General features: G+C 54.2%; 1 pseudogene; it reads left to right on the forward strand.

The window, feature by feature from the left end:
* Window positions 1-7,525: 7,525 nt before the first annotated feature.
* On the forward strand, window positions 7,526-13,988 carry LOC129394100 (proline-rich protein 36-like; annotated as a pseudogene).
* Window positions 13,989-14,442: the final 454 nt, after the last annotated feature.

Below are 14,442 nucleotides of genomic sequence, written 5' to 3' on the forward strand. Positions count from 1 at the left end.
AAGGCATTGTTATCACAGGAGATGACATCTCCATGCGTGTAATTGCCCAGGCGGGAGTGCAGTGGCACGATCTCGGCTTACTGCAACCTCCGCCTCCTAGGTTCAAGCGATTCTCCTGCGTCAGTCTCCTGAGTAGCTGGGATTACAGGTGCACACCACCATGCCTGGCTAAGTTTTGTATTTTTAGTAGAGATGAGGGTTTCACCACGTTGGCCAGGATTGTCTTGAACTCCTGACCTCAAATGATCTGCCTGCCTCGGCCTCCCAAAGTGCTGGGATTACAGGCGTGAGACACCACGACTGGCAAAATTTTTAAGATACATTTCAGTAAGCTAAGGTTAATTTATTGAAGAAAAGCTTTAAAAAATTTTGCTGTAGCCTAAGCATATGGTGTTTATAAAGTCTACAGTAGTGTACAGTAAGGTCCTATGCCTTCACACTCATTGACTCATCCACAGCATCTTCCAGTCCTGCAAGCTCCTTTCGTGGTAAGTGCCCTATACAGGAGTACCATTTTAAATTCTCTTATACTCTATTCTTACTGTACCTTCTCTATGTTCAGGTACACAAGTACTTACATTGTGTTACAACTGCTTATGGTACATTCAGTAAAGTATCAGGTGGTACAGGTGTGTAGCCTAGGAGCAATAGGCCATACAGCCTAGGTGTTTAGTAGGCTATACAAGGTTTGTGTAAATGCACTTTGCTGTTTGCACAATGCTGCAATCACCTAAGGAGGCATTTCTCAGAACCATCCCGTGATTAAGAGAGGCATGATCGTACAGTCATCATCTCCCTGAAAGCTCAGTCAACCCTGTGCAGTGCTACTGCCACACTCCCCTTTTGCACATGTAGAAATCAAGGATCTTTGGCTCCTCTGAGTGACTTGTTCAAGGTTTCTCAGTTTCCAAGAGATGGAGGTGGGACTTGAATTGAGATTTCCCTTTCTTGAGAACCTGTGGTCCTTAACCATTAAAACCACTTAAGAGGTCTTCTCTCTTGATCACTACCTACTAAGTGCTAGGCGCGGTGCTGAGGCGTTCTCTTGATTATGATATTGAGTCTTTAGATTTCGGAGAAACAGGCCGAGCGCGCTGGCTCACGCCTGTAATCTCAGCACTTTGGGAGGCCAAGGCGGGAGGATCACGAGGTCAGGAGATGGAGACCATCCTGGCTAACACGGTGAAACCCCACCTCTACTAAAAATACAAAAATCAGCAGGTGGTGGCGGGCGCCTGTAGTCTCAGCTGCTTGGGAGGCTGAGGCAGGAGAATGGCATGAACCTGGGAGGTGGAGCTTGCAGTGAGCCGAGATCGCGCCACAGCACTCCAGCCTCGGTGACAGAGCGAGACTGTCTCAAAAAAAAAAAAAAAAAAAGATTTAGGAGAAACAAGTCCCGAAGCCCTGATCGTAACACGCAAGGGTTAGTGGAGATGTGGGACTTCAACTCAGCTTCTCCGTTGAGTCTGGCTGTCTCCGGGACGCAGGCACCTGCTTGCACACCTCCACGGTGGCGATCCCGCCCCCTTAGTAGCGTCCTTAGCTCGGCACTTCTTGCAGGGAAGTTCCTCTTGGCCCAGACCCTCGTACTAGGCCCCGCGTGGTGGGGGAAGCGAAAGGGGCAGTGTGGGGAAGTGGCCGAAGGGTCGGGTCCGGGGTGGTCTGCAGAGAGGCAGGCGGCGGTGCGGAGCCGGGAACCACGCACTCACCCGCGGAGTCGGACGGGCCCGGCGGGGGTGGGCGAGACACTGGGAACAGCGGCCAGCTCCAGAGGGCACGAGGCGGGGCGCGCGGGGAGGGAGGGGGGCGCGGCGAACACGCGCGTGCGCAGTTCATGTGTATGACCGCGGGAGCGCGCGCGGTTGGCGGGCTGTGAGGGTCGCCTCGGCGGCGAGCAGCACGGCGGGAACATGGCGCGCGGAACTGGCGCGCGCGCCTAGCTGGCGGGACCGTTAGCTCGAGGCGGACGCGGCCCGGACCCGGTGGATATGGAGCAGTCGCCGCTGCCGGCGCCCAAGCCGACCCAAGGGCCGACCGCCGCAAGGAGCTGAAGGAGGCGGGAGCCCCAGTCGCCGCGGGTGTCGGCGCCGGTGAGTACGTGAGGGGCTCGGCCCCGGAGACTTTCTTTGTGAAACTCCGGCGGTGGGAGCCGGGCCGGGCCTCAGCGGCTGAGGAGTGCCTGTGAGGCGGAAGGCGTCTCGCAGTCCGGGTTCCATCCCAGCCGCTAGCCGTCAGGCGGCGGGACCTGGTCCGCCGCCTGCCTGCCTCAGTTTCCACGGGAGTGTGTGCGGGTGTGTGAGGGTGTGTATGGGTGTTGGCCTGCGCACACCGGAGGGGGGGTCGGTATACTGTCAGCGCCTAATGCGCGCGGCGCCTCCCCCCTCCCCCCAGTCCCCGTGGGGCGGAACCTGGGGACTGGAGTCCACCGGAGCAGTAGGCGGCACCCGCGGGGAGACAGGTGTCCGCGCAGCCCGGGAGGCTCAGGTGCTACCTTTCCCTGGTGGGGTTTGTGAGGAGTGAGCTCTTCGTTCCCGGAGGCGAGCAAGTCTGTCGGTGGCTCATCACAGAGCGCTGTTTTGGAAAGCGTTCCACCCACCTCAGCTTCGTGCTGTGTTTGGGCCACTAGTCAGGGGGAAGGATGCTGAGCGACATGGACTTTAGAGGTGGGGCTCCCGCTGGACGGGATGGGTCTGGGCTCTCGAGCTTACCCCCACCCTTTCCTCCCAAACCCGTTAGAGCGTAGATTCTACGCTCTATCAGGGAGCGCCTGATAAAAATGCCATGGATTGTGGCTCACCTAAGCAGGGAAGCCGATTTGGAACTTAAACAAGCTCCCAAGTTGTGATCAGTCGAGCTTGGCACGCACTGTTTTAGAGAGTAGGCTTCCCGCAAGCAGGAGCCGGTTTTGTGTATACCTCACCATGGCATCTTGGTACCTGGCACGGTGCCTGGCACACGGTAGATGATCAGAAAATATCTGTAGAAAGTCTAAATTATTAGGGAGAGTGCAGCATAGGAGTTCTTGAGACATTTTCAGGAGCTTCTTGAGATTAATATCTGTCAGATTTGTTTTACAGTATATTTTTCTCAGCTCCCAACTTTTGTGGTTGTTTTTAATGCCATGTTTTCAGTATGTTCTAGGCAAAAGCAGGGTATATGTTGCTTAGTATACACTATCGACTAGGCCGGTTGTGGTGGCTCACTCCTGTAATCTCAGCACTTTGGGAGGCAGATTGCTTGAGCCCAGGGGCTTGAGGCTGTAGTGAGCCAAGGAGTTAGAGACCAGTGTGGGAAACATAGCGAGGCTCGTCTCCGCAAAAATTAGCTGGGTGTGGTAACGTGCACTTGCAGTCCCAGCTACTCTGGAGGCTGAGGTGGGAGGATCGCTTGAGCTCAGGAAGTACAAGTTGCAGTGAGCCAAGGTTGTGCCACTGCATTCCATCCTGGATAACACAGCGAAACCCAGTCTCTGAAATAAGTAAATAAATACATAAATGATTATGTATACTCCAGCTAGGTTAAAATTAATTCTGAATCAAAATTCTAAATTAAAATATGCATGTTTCTTTGTCTTCATCATTTGAGAACACTAGGCTTTTAGGATTTCATTCCGTTGAGGCAGGTAAATATCTACATTTTTGACAAAGCAAATATGAATTACTGTTAATTCAAGAAAGGTGGGAATTTGCTTAAACCTGAGTATTTGTAGTCTTTGTGACTTTTTAAAATTTTAAATTTAAATTTTCTTTTTTTTTTCTTTTTTTTTTTGAGATGGAGTCTCACTCTGTCGTCCAGGCTGGAGTGCAGTAGCACAATCAACCTCCACCTCCCGAATTCAAACGATTCCCCTGCCTCAGCCTCTGGTGTAGCTGGCATTACAAGTGTGTGCCACCACGCCCAGCTAATTTATGTATTTTTAGTAGAGAGGAGGTTTCACTGTGTTGCCCAGGCTGGTCCCAAACTCCTTGACCTCAAGTGATCTGCCCACCTTGGCCTCCCAAAGTGCTGGGATTACAGGTGTGAGCCACAGCACCTGGCCTTATTTTTATTTTTTCGAGACAGACTCTCAGTCTGTCACCCAGGTTGGAGTGCTGTGGCATGATCTCCACTCACTGCAACCTCCACCTCCCAGATTCCAGCGATTCTAATGCCTCAGCCTCCTGAGTAGCTGGGGTTACTAGACCCGGCTAATTTTTGTTGTATTTTTTTAGTAGAGACTGGGTTTCCCTATGTTGGCCAGGCTGCTCTGGAACTCCTGGCCTCTAGTGATCCACCTGCCTCTTCCTCCCAAAGTGCTGGAATTACAGGCATGAGCCACTGCCCCCAGCCAATCTTTGTGATATTTTGAAATTGACGTTTATATTTTGTTCAGAGTCAAAGCTAAAATAGAATTGTTTGAAAATTAATATTTCAGGAACTATTTTTTAATTAAGTTGAATTTTATTTTATTAGTTTCATTTCAGTAGCGTTTTAACCTAAAAATATATATATACACATATATACATATATGTGTGTGTGTGTATATATATATATATATATATATTTTTTTTTTTTTTCCTGAGACGGAGTCTTGCTCTGTCACCCAGGCTGGAGTGCAGTGGAATGATCTTGGCCTCACTGCAGCCTCCACCCTCCTGGCTCAAGCAATTCTCCTGCCTCAGCCTCCCAAGTAGCTGGAACTACAGGTGCCCACCACTACACCTGGCTAATTTTTATATTTTTAGTAGAGATGGGGTTTCACCATGTTGTCCAGGCTGGTTTTGAACTCCTGATCTCAAATGATCTGCCCTCCTTGGCCTCCCAAAGTGCTGGGATTACAGGCGTGAGCCCCCGTGCCTGGCCTAAAAAATATTTTTAAAGACAGGATCTAGCTATGTTGCCTCAGCTGGTCTTGAACTCCCAGTCTTGGCCTCAAGTGATCCTTCTTCCTCAGCCTTCTGAATAGCTGGAAGCACAGCTGTGAGCCAGCACACATGGCTTTTTTTTTATTTCTAATAAAAAGGTTAATAGAGTTTCTTGTTTCACTGGACAAAATATGCATATATAGGAAGGAAAGACTTTTGGACTTGAGATTGCGCTGAAGAAGAAAAATGGAAAAATTAAGCATTTTAGTCTCTCAGTGTGTTATTTTTGTAGCTTATACAGATATGTCTTTTTAAAGTGTCTTTAAAAAGCTTTATTGAGATAAAGATAAATGAGATAAATTCACCTACCATGAAATCAACCCCTTGAGTGCAGAATTTTGTGGTTTATAATATGTTCACAGAATCGCACAAACAAGACAGGTATCTAGATACTTTCAGACTATTTTCATCAGTGCACAAGAAATCCCATACCCATTAGCAGTCATCCTTATTCCCTTTTCCCCTAGTCCCTGGCAATAACTAGCTTACTTTCTGTCTCTGAGTTTAGCTGTTCTGGAGGTTTCACAGAATGAAATCTTACTACATATGGTCTTTTGTGATTGACTTATTTCACTTGACACAGTGTTTTCAAGGTTTATCCATGCTGTAGCGTATATCAACACTTCATTCTTTTTTAATGCTGAGTAATCTTTTGAATGGATATACCATATTTTATCAGTTCCTCTGTTGATAGGCACTTGAGTTTTTTTTCCAATTTTTGGCTATTATGCACAATGCTGCTGTGAACATTTGTGTACACATTTTAGTGTGGATGTATATTTTCATTTCCCTTGGGTATATCCCTAAGGAATACACTATCTGGGTCATATGATAATTGTTTAAGACTACAGGCACGTGCCACCACACCTGGCAAATATTTAAAAATTTTTTGTAGATAAAGGGTCTCGCTATTTTGCCCAGGCTGATCTTGAACTCCTGGCCTCAAGAGATCCTCTCACCTCAGCCTCCCAGAAAGTGTTAGCATTACAGATGTGAGTCACTGCACCTATAAAAGAGGCTCATACCTCTTTTTATGTTTTTTTTTTTTTTGAGACAGGCTTTCGCTCTGTTGCCCAGGCTGGAGTGCAGTGGTGGGATCACAGCTCACTGCAGCCTGGACCTCTCTCCATATGATTCTAGCTGTGGGTGTCTTTCCTGTAGTTTTTATTATGTTGTGGTATGTTTCTTCTGTACCCGTTTCTTTGAGGATTAATAGCATGAAGGGATGTTGAATTTCATCAAATGCTTTTTCAGTTTCAGTTGACATGATCATACTGTTTTTGTCGTTTATTTGGTTGATATGATGTATCACATTGTATGTTGAGTGACCCTTGCATCCCAGGGATACATCCCACTTGATCATGATGAATTATCTTTTTAATGTTTTACTGAATTTGATTCACTGGTATTTCGTTGAGGATTTTTGCATCAATATTAGAGATACTGGCCTGTAGTTTCCTACTTTGATGCCTTTGTCTGATTTTGGTATCACAGTAATAATGGTCTCATAGAATAAGTTTGGAAGTATTCCCTCCTGTTTTTCAAAATAGTTTGAGTAGGATTTGTACTAGGTCATTAAATTGTTTGGTGTGAAGCCATCAGCAGTGAAGACATCAGTTCCTGGGCTTTTCTTTACTGGGAGACTTTTTCTGATGGCTTCAATCTCATTAATTGTTACCAATCTGTTCTGGTCTTGGATGTTTTCATTGTTCAACCCAGGTAGGTTGTATGCATCTAGGAATTTGCCAATTTCTACTAGGCTTTCCAATTTATTGGCATATAATAGCCAGTTATGATCCTTTGAATTTCTGAAGTATTAGTTGTAATGTCTCCCTTTTTTAATCTGTTGATTTTATTTATTTGAATCTTGTCTCTTTTTTCTTAGTTAGCCTGGTTAAAAGTTTGTCAATTTTGTTTTGCTTTCCAGAAAACCAACTTTTCATTTCATCTTGTGTGTTTTTTCTTTCAGTTTTATTTCTGCTACGATCTTATTTATTTTTCTTATTTTTGGTTTAGTTTGTTCTTACTTTACTAGTTATTTAAGATGTATTGTTTATTTGAAGTTTTTCTTTTGTTTGGATGGTAGGCACTTATAGCTGTAAATCTCTGCCTTTGTACTGCTTTCTGCATAACAAATTTTGGTATCCTGTGTTTTCGTTACCCTTTGTTTCATGAAATTTTTGAATTTCTGTCTTAGTATCTTCATTGACCCGCTAGTCAGTTATTCAGGAGGGTAGTGTTTAACTTCCATGTGATTGTATTGTTTCCAAAATTACTCTTCTTATTGATATCTAGTTTTATTCCTTTGTAGTCAAAGAAGATGGCCACGGAGACAGCAGTGTGGTCAGAGTGGTAGGAGCTGGCCATCGGCGAGAGCTGCTCCATGTCTGGCTGCTGGGTGCTAGAGCCTGTGGCCCACTGGCTTGCCTCACTGTGGTTGGTGGTGGCGGTGACAGAGACTGCAGCATGTCCAGAGTGGTAGGACAGGGGCTATCCAGGGCTGCACCTTTCACAGTGTGGGGTGGGTTGGGGGTGCTATCCAGGGTGTCATTGCCTGCATTAGGGGTACTGGTTGGTAGCACTGTACAGGGCTGCACTTCCCATGGCAGGGAGAGTGGGTTATGGGCACTTTCTGGGGCTGCAATGCCCATGGAGGAGGACAGGTTAGGGCACTATCAGGTATACGCTACTGGCGGCATTGGGGGATGGAGGTGGGGGGCGCTATTGAGGGCAGGACTAGCCGTGGAGCGGGGGCGAGTTCGGTGCTATCAGGGGCTGCACTGCTGGCAGTGGTCAGCAGAGTTGGCATCCAAGGAAGGAGTGGTTCTCCTCTCCCTGACTCCACACTCCAGAGGGCGACCCACTCTTGGTCATACTGGAATACGGCAGGCACGCAGCGTTTGCATGGGAATCCTGAGCACGGCAGAGCCCCCACACCCACCATGGTTCCTGGGCCTGTGCACTCTGGGTCTGTGCCTCAGAGGCTGCCAGGCACCCCTGGGGACACCACGGGGGACAGGGCCCTGTGTGTGGAGGCGTCTGGAACAGGAATTGGCACCTGGGTGCGGAGGGCTGGCTGGGTCTGAATTTTTCTGCTTCTCCTGCTCCCCGAGGAGTGCAGCCCCGGTGGGCCCAATGGTTCCTGTGGAGTGGGGAGCTGGGTGCTGTGGTGTCTCCAGCACCCACCCCAGACCCCAGTTCCTGGCCAGCTTGGGCCAAAAGGAGAGGCTGGACTTTGGAGGGTGGGTGTGAGTGCCTTTGCTGAAACTGGCCCCTGCCACCCAGTGGCCAGCATGACAAGTTGAGGCTCTAACCCTTCCACCCCTCACATCTTCCTCTAGGCTTTTCTGGCTTTGCCCACCCAGCTGCTCCGTGCCAGGAGGAGGAGGAGACACCTAGAGCCTGCGACACCACGACTTGCCTCACTGCGGGTGGGTGGCAGCGACAGAGACTGCAGTGCGCCAGAGCGGTAGGAGAGCGGCCGCGCTAGGAGGGCAGGCGGCTGCAGCCAGGGTTGGGGGGTCAGGCTTACAGCGATGGACGGGCTGCAGCAGTGGCCAGGTGGTAGGAGCCTTGTAGGGCAGGCTGGTGCATTGGCAATGGGCCTGGCTTTGCCCTGCATTGCCCTGTACCTGCCCTACTGTTACATGGACTGTCTCGGCCCTGTCCTGCTCTGGTCCCATCCTGACCCTGTCTTGGCCCTGTGCTACCCTGTCCCTGCCCTGGTCTTGCCCTGGCACTGGTCCTGCCCTGAACCGGCACTGGCCCTGCCGTGAACCTGCACTGGCCTGACCTTGGCTCTGGCCCTGGCTCTGGCCCTGGCTCTGGCCCTACCCCTTGTCCTGACCCTGGTCATGTCATGGCACTGGCCCTGCCAGTGGTCATGGTCCTACTCCTGTTCTGGCCCTGACCTGGCCTTGGACATGTCCTGGTCTTGCTTTGGCCCATCCCTGCCCTGGCCCTACCATGGGCCTGCCTTTTCTGCCCTCTCCTGGCACTGACCTTGCCCTGTCATGGCCCAGTGGTGCCATTGCCCTGCCTTACCCTGCACTGGTTGTGCCTCGACCCCGCTTGGTGCTGGCCACTCCCTGGACCTGCCCAGACCCTGCCTCGACTTTTGCCCTGCCCTCACTACGGCCTGGCCCTGGCCCTAGCCCTGGTCCTGCCATATCCCTGGCCCTGCCCTTATCCAGGCCCTGCCCCTGCTGCTGCCCTGGCCCTGGCCTGGAACCTGGTCCTGTCAAGGACCTGCCCTGACTCTGCCATGGCCCTGGCCCTGCTCTGCCTTGTTCCTGGCCCTGACCCTTTCCTGGCTCTGCACTGGCCTTTCCCTGGCCCTGAGCTGGCAGTGGTCTGCCCCTGGTCTGGCCATCACCCTGCCCTGCTGTGCTCTGGATGTGTCATCACCCTGCCCTGGCCCTACTCTGCCTTTGACCCTGCCCTGGCCTTACCTTGGCCCTCACCCTAGTCTTCGCTAGGCCCTGCTCTGGAGCTGGCCCTAGCACAGACCTGTCCCTGACCCTGGCCCTGGTCTTTGTCCTGCCATAGCCCTGGCCCTGAAGTGGACTTGGAGGTGTCCTGGCCCCGGTGTAACATGGCTCTGCATTGGCCTGTCCCTTCCCTGCCCCTACCATTGCCTTGCCCTGCTCTGCCCTGTCCCAGTACTGACCCGGCCATGCTATTTCCCTGCCCTACCCTGCCTTGGCTGTGCCCTGGCTCAGTTCTGGCCCTGGCCCCGGCCCTGCCCTGGACATGTTCTGACACTGCCTCAGCCTTGGCACTAGCCTGGCTCTTTCTTGGCATCAGTCCTGCTCTCTCTGTGGACCGGCTCTTGTCCTGTCCTCTACTGGCCATACCATGCCCTGCCCTGCCCTGCCCTGACTCAGCCCTGGCTCAGCCCTGGCCCAGCCTTGGCCTTGGCATTGCCCCTGGTCCTGCCATATTTCTTGCCCTGTCCCTACCCTGGCCTTGGCCCTGACCCTTACCTTGCTCTGGCCCTGCCCTTGCCCTAACACAGCCCCTGGCCCTGCCCTGGACCTGTCCTGGCCCTGGCCCTTCCCTGCTTGAGACCTTGCCCTGGTTCTCCTCTGGCCCTGACCCTGAAATGCCTGGCCCTACCCTGGCCTTGCACTGCTCTGGCCCTTGCCCTGGCTCTGGTCCTGTCACTGGCCTAGCCCCAGCCCTGTTGCTGGTCTTACCATGGCCCAGACCCTGCCTTGGCCCTGCCCTGACACTGTCCTGGATCCTGGCTGTGCCAAGATCCTGCACTGTCCTTGCCCTTGTTTTGCTCCTGCCGCAAACCTGGTCCTGCCCAGGCCCTGGCCCTGGCCCTCCCCTGGCTGCTCCCTGGCCCTGCCCAGGTCTTGGCACTGGCCTGCCCCTGCCCTGCCTTGGCCCTATGCTTTCCTGGCCCTGCCTTGACGGCCCTGCTCCTGCCTTGGCCCTAGCCTGGCTTTGACCCTGCCCTGGCCCTACCTTGGCCTTCATCCTAGCCTTACCTGGGCACTGTGTTGTACCTGGTCATAGCACAGACCTGGCTGTGGCCCTGGCCCTGCCATGGCCCTGCCCCAGACCCTAGCCCTGCCAGGTACCTGTCCTGGCCCTGCTCTGGGCCTGGCTTTGTCCCTGGTTCTTAGATGACCCTGGCCCTGCCCCTGCCCTTGTCCTTGCCCTGGCACCGGCCTTGGACATGTCCGTGGTCCTAACCCTGGCCCTGCCCTGGAGCTGCCACTGTCTTGGCCCTGCCCTGTCTCTGGCCCTGCCCTGGCCCTGGCCCTGCCCCGGCCCCAGCCATAGACCTGCCCTGGTTGGTCATGCCCTACCTTAACCCTGTGCTACCCTGGACCTACTCCACCCTGCCCTGGCCCGGCCCTCCCTTTGGCCCTGCCCTGACCCTGCCTTGGCCCTCACACTGGCCCTAGCACATACCTGGTCCTATCTGTGGCGTTGGCCTGGCATTGACCCCTGCTCCTGACCCTGCTCCTGCCATGGCCCTTGCCCTGCCAATGACCCTGACAGCCCTGGCCCTGGCCCTGTCTTGGCCCTGGCCCTGAACTGGCCCTGCCCTGACCCTGGCCCTGAATTGGATTTGCAGGTGTCTTGTCCCTGATTTAACCTGGCCCTACCATGGCCCTGTCCCTCTCCTGGCTCTGTCCTGGTCTTGTGCTGACCCTGACCCAGACCTTGGCCCTGCCCCAGCCTTGTCCTTGACCTGGCCATGGCCCTGCCTCTGCCCTGGACCAGCGCTGTCACTGGCATGGACCCTGGCCCTGGCCCTTTGCTACTTAAGGCCATACCCTGTCCCAGCCCTGGTCCTGACCCTGTCCTGGCCCTAATTTGGCCTGGCTCTACCCTGGCATGCTATTCTGGCCCTAGCCCTGACCCTGTCCCTGTCCCTGTCCCTGTCCTGGCCCTAGCCCCATTGCTGGTCCTGCCATGGCTCTTATCCTGACATTGCCCTTTCCTGGTCCTGGCCCTGACCCTGTCCCAGCCCTGTTCTGGCCCTGGTCTGAACCCTGGCCCTGCAATGGACCCTCCTTGGTCCTACCCAGACCCTGGTTCTGGCCCTACCTCTGCCCTGGCCATACCTTTGCCCTGGCCTGGACCCCGGTACTGGTCCTTGTGCTGCCCCAGCCGTGGCCCTGGCCCCGCCCTGCCTGTGCCCTGTTCTATCCTGGGCTGGCCCTGCCATGGCCTGGTCTTGCCATTGCCCTGCCCTAGCCTGCCCTGCTTGTGCCCTAGATCTGCCCCGGCCTTTGCCCCTGTCTTGGTTCCAGCCTTGACTCAGCCCTGGACCTTCCCTGACCTTGCCTCAGCCCTGGCACTACCCTGGCCTTGGCTTGGCATTTGCCCTACTCTCTCTATGGCCTGGCTCTGGTCCTGCCCTGCTCTGCTCTTATTCTGTCCTGGCACAGCCCTGGCCCTGCCGTATCACTGGCTCTGGTCCTGCCCTTATGCAGGCCTGACCCTGCCCCTGCCTTGGCTTTGGCCTGGACCTTGGCCGTACAGTGACCCTGCCATGACCCTTTCCTGGCCCTGGCCTGGAACTTGGCCCTGCCAAGGACTCGCCCTGGCTCTGTCATGGCCCTGGCCCTTTCCTGGATTTGGATGTGTCCTGTCCCTTATTTGCCCCGGCCCTTCCCTGGCTCTGCCATACCCCTTCTCTGGGGTAGGGCCAGGGTCAGGACCAGGGTAGGGCCATGGTTAGGCCTGAAGATGGGAAGGGCTGGGGCAGCGGCAGGACCAGGGGAGGGTCAGGGCCAGTGATGTGGTAGGACTAGGGGCAGAGCCGGCACTAGGGCTGAGCCGGGGCAGAGCAGGAGAGATTACATTAGGCTATTACATAAAATTTTTATTTTAGATTTTTAAGATAACTATAGTAGTGGTAATAATGTCTATACTATGTTGTTTGTAATAGTAATAATGTTTGCAGTAAATAATCACTAAATTCTAACTAATACTATCTTTGCTTCCAGTAGTGTTCTATGAGTACAATTTTATCAATATGTAAATATGTGAGGCATTGATTCTCACAATAATTCTATGTGCTAGGTACTTAAAGCATTCCCATTTTCCAAATGTAGGAAACAGGCATAAAGAAGTTAAATACTTGGCCAGATTACTCCTGTAATCCCAGCACTTTGGGAGGCCAAGGCAGGCAAATGGCTTGAGCTCAGGAGTTTGGAACCAGCCTGGGCAACATTGTGAAACCCCATCTCTACTAAAAATGCACAAAAAGAGCTGATTTAAGTTTCTTGTAGGATTCTGGTTATAAAACACTGGTCAAACACACAGGGCATGGATAGGGCAGGGCCAGGGACAAGGTCAGGTCAGGAAGCGGCCAGGGCCAAGGCAGGGCCAGAGCTGGACTTGGAGGTGTCCTGGTCTGATTTGCCCTGTCCCAACGTTGGCCCAGCCCTGCTCTGGCACTTCCTGTCATGCCCTGTCCCTGGTCTGAGCATTGGCCCTGGCCCTGTCCTGCTTCTGGCCCTGCCCCAGAGTTGACCAGGCACTGCCATGGCCCAGTCCTGCGTTGCCCTTCCCTCTTCTGCCCTGGTGCTGCCATGGCCCTGCTTGGGCCCTAGCTCTGCCTCGACTCTGGACCTGCCCTGACTCTGCTCAGCCCTGGATCTACCCTGACTCTGCCTTGGTGTTGCCCTCCCATCTCTATGGCCTGGCTCTGGCCCTGCCTTGCACAGGCCATGCTCTGCCCTGCATGTCCCAGCCTGGGCCCAGCCCTTGCCCTACCATATTTCTGACCCCAGCCGTACCCTTGTTCTGGCCTTGACCCTGCCGTGGCACTCTCCTGGCCCTTCCTTGGTCCTGCCCTGCCCTTCCATGCCCTGGCCATTCCCTCACCCTGCACTGGTCTTGCCCTGCCCTGGCAGTGCCTTGGCCCTGGCCCTGCCTTCTCCCTGGCCTTGCCCTTTCCCTGCCCTGGCCTGACCCCAGGCCTACCAAGTCCATGAAATGACCCTGGACCTGCCTTGCCATCATCTGTCCTGGCCCTGTATTGTCCCCACCATGCTCTGGTCCAGCGCTTACCCTGGCCCTGTTGCTAGTCCTGCCACTGCTATGGCCCTGCCCTGTTTTTGGCCATGACCTGTGCTACCCTAGCCCTGCCCCGCCTTGGCCTTGGCCCTACCGTGGCCTTTTCTTACCCTGTCCTGGCCGTATACTGGCCATTTCTACCCTGGCCTTGCCCTTCCCTGGTCTTGCCCTGCCCTGGCCTTGCCCTGCCCTGGCCTTGGCTTTGCCTTATCCTGGTCCTGGTTCTGCCCTGGCCCTGCCCTTTCTCTGGATCCTCTCTGGTTCTGCCTTCTCCCTGGCCCTGCCCTTGCTCTGGCCCTGTTCCTGGCTCAGCCTTGACCCTGGCCCTGGCCCTGACAATCCCCAGGCCCCACACTGGCCATGCTTGGCCCTGGCCCCTCCTTTGGCCCTGCCCTGGCCCTGTGCTATCTTAGTACAGGGCCTTGGCCTTGGTCCTGTGCTATCTTAGTCCTGCCCTGGCCCTGAACTTGCCCTGGCCCTACCCTCACCCTACACTGGCCCTGCCCTACCCTGGCCTTGCCCTGACCTGGCCCTGCCTTTGGCCTGCCCTGGCTCTGGTTCTGCCCTGGCCTTGCCCTTGCCCTGGACCCTCCCTGGCCATGTTTTTACTGTGGTCCTTCTCTGGCCTTGCCCTTGCCCCTTTCTGGTCCTGCCATGTTTCTGGCCCTGCCCTGTCCATGTCCTGCACCTGACTCTGGCCCTGGACCTCCCCGTCCCTGCCCTGCCATACCCTGGCCCGTTCCTTGCTCTACACTGACCCTGCCCTGCCTTGGCCCTGTGCTACCCTAGCCCTGCCCTGGCCTTCTGCTGGCCCTGATCCTGCCATGGCCCTGGCCCTGCCATGTCCCTGCCCTGGCCCTGGTTCTGCCCTACTTCTGGCCCTGGCCTTGGTCCTCTTATGTCCCTGGCTGTGACCCTGCCCCTGGTTTTTCTCTGGCCATGACCCTGCCCCGGTTCTGTCCTATCCCTGGCCCTGTCTCAGTTCTGT

The sequence above is a fragment of the Pan paniscus genome, chromosome 18 (assembly GCF_029289425.2).
Source record: "Pan paniscus chromosome 18, NHGRI_mPanPan1-v2.0_pri, whole genome shotgun sequence".
Taxonomy (NCBI): Eukaryota; Metazoa; Chordata; class Mammalia; order Primates; family Hominidae; genus Pan; species Pan paniscus.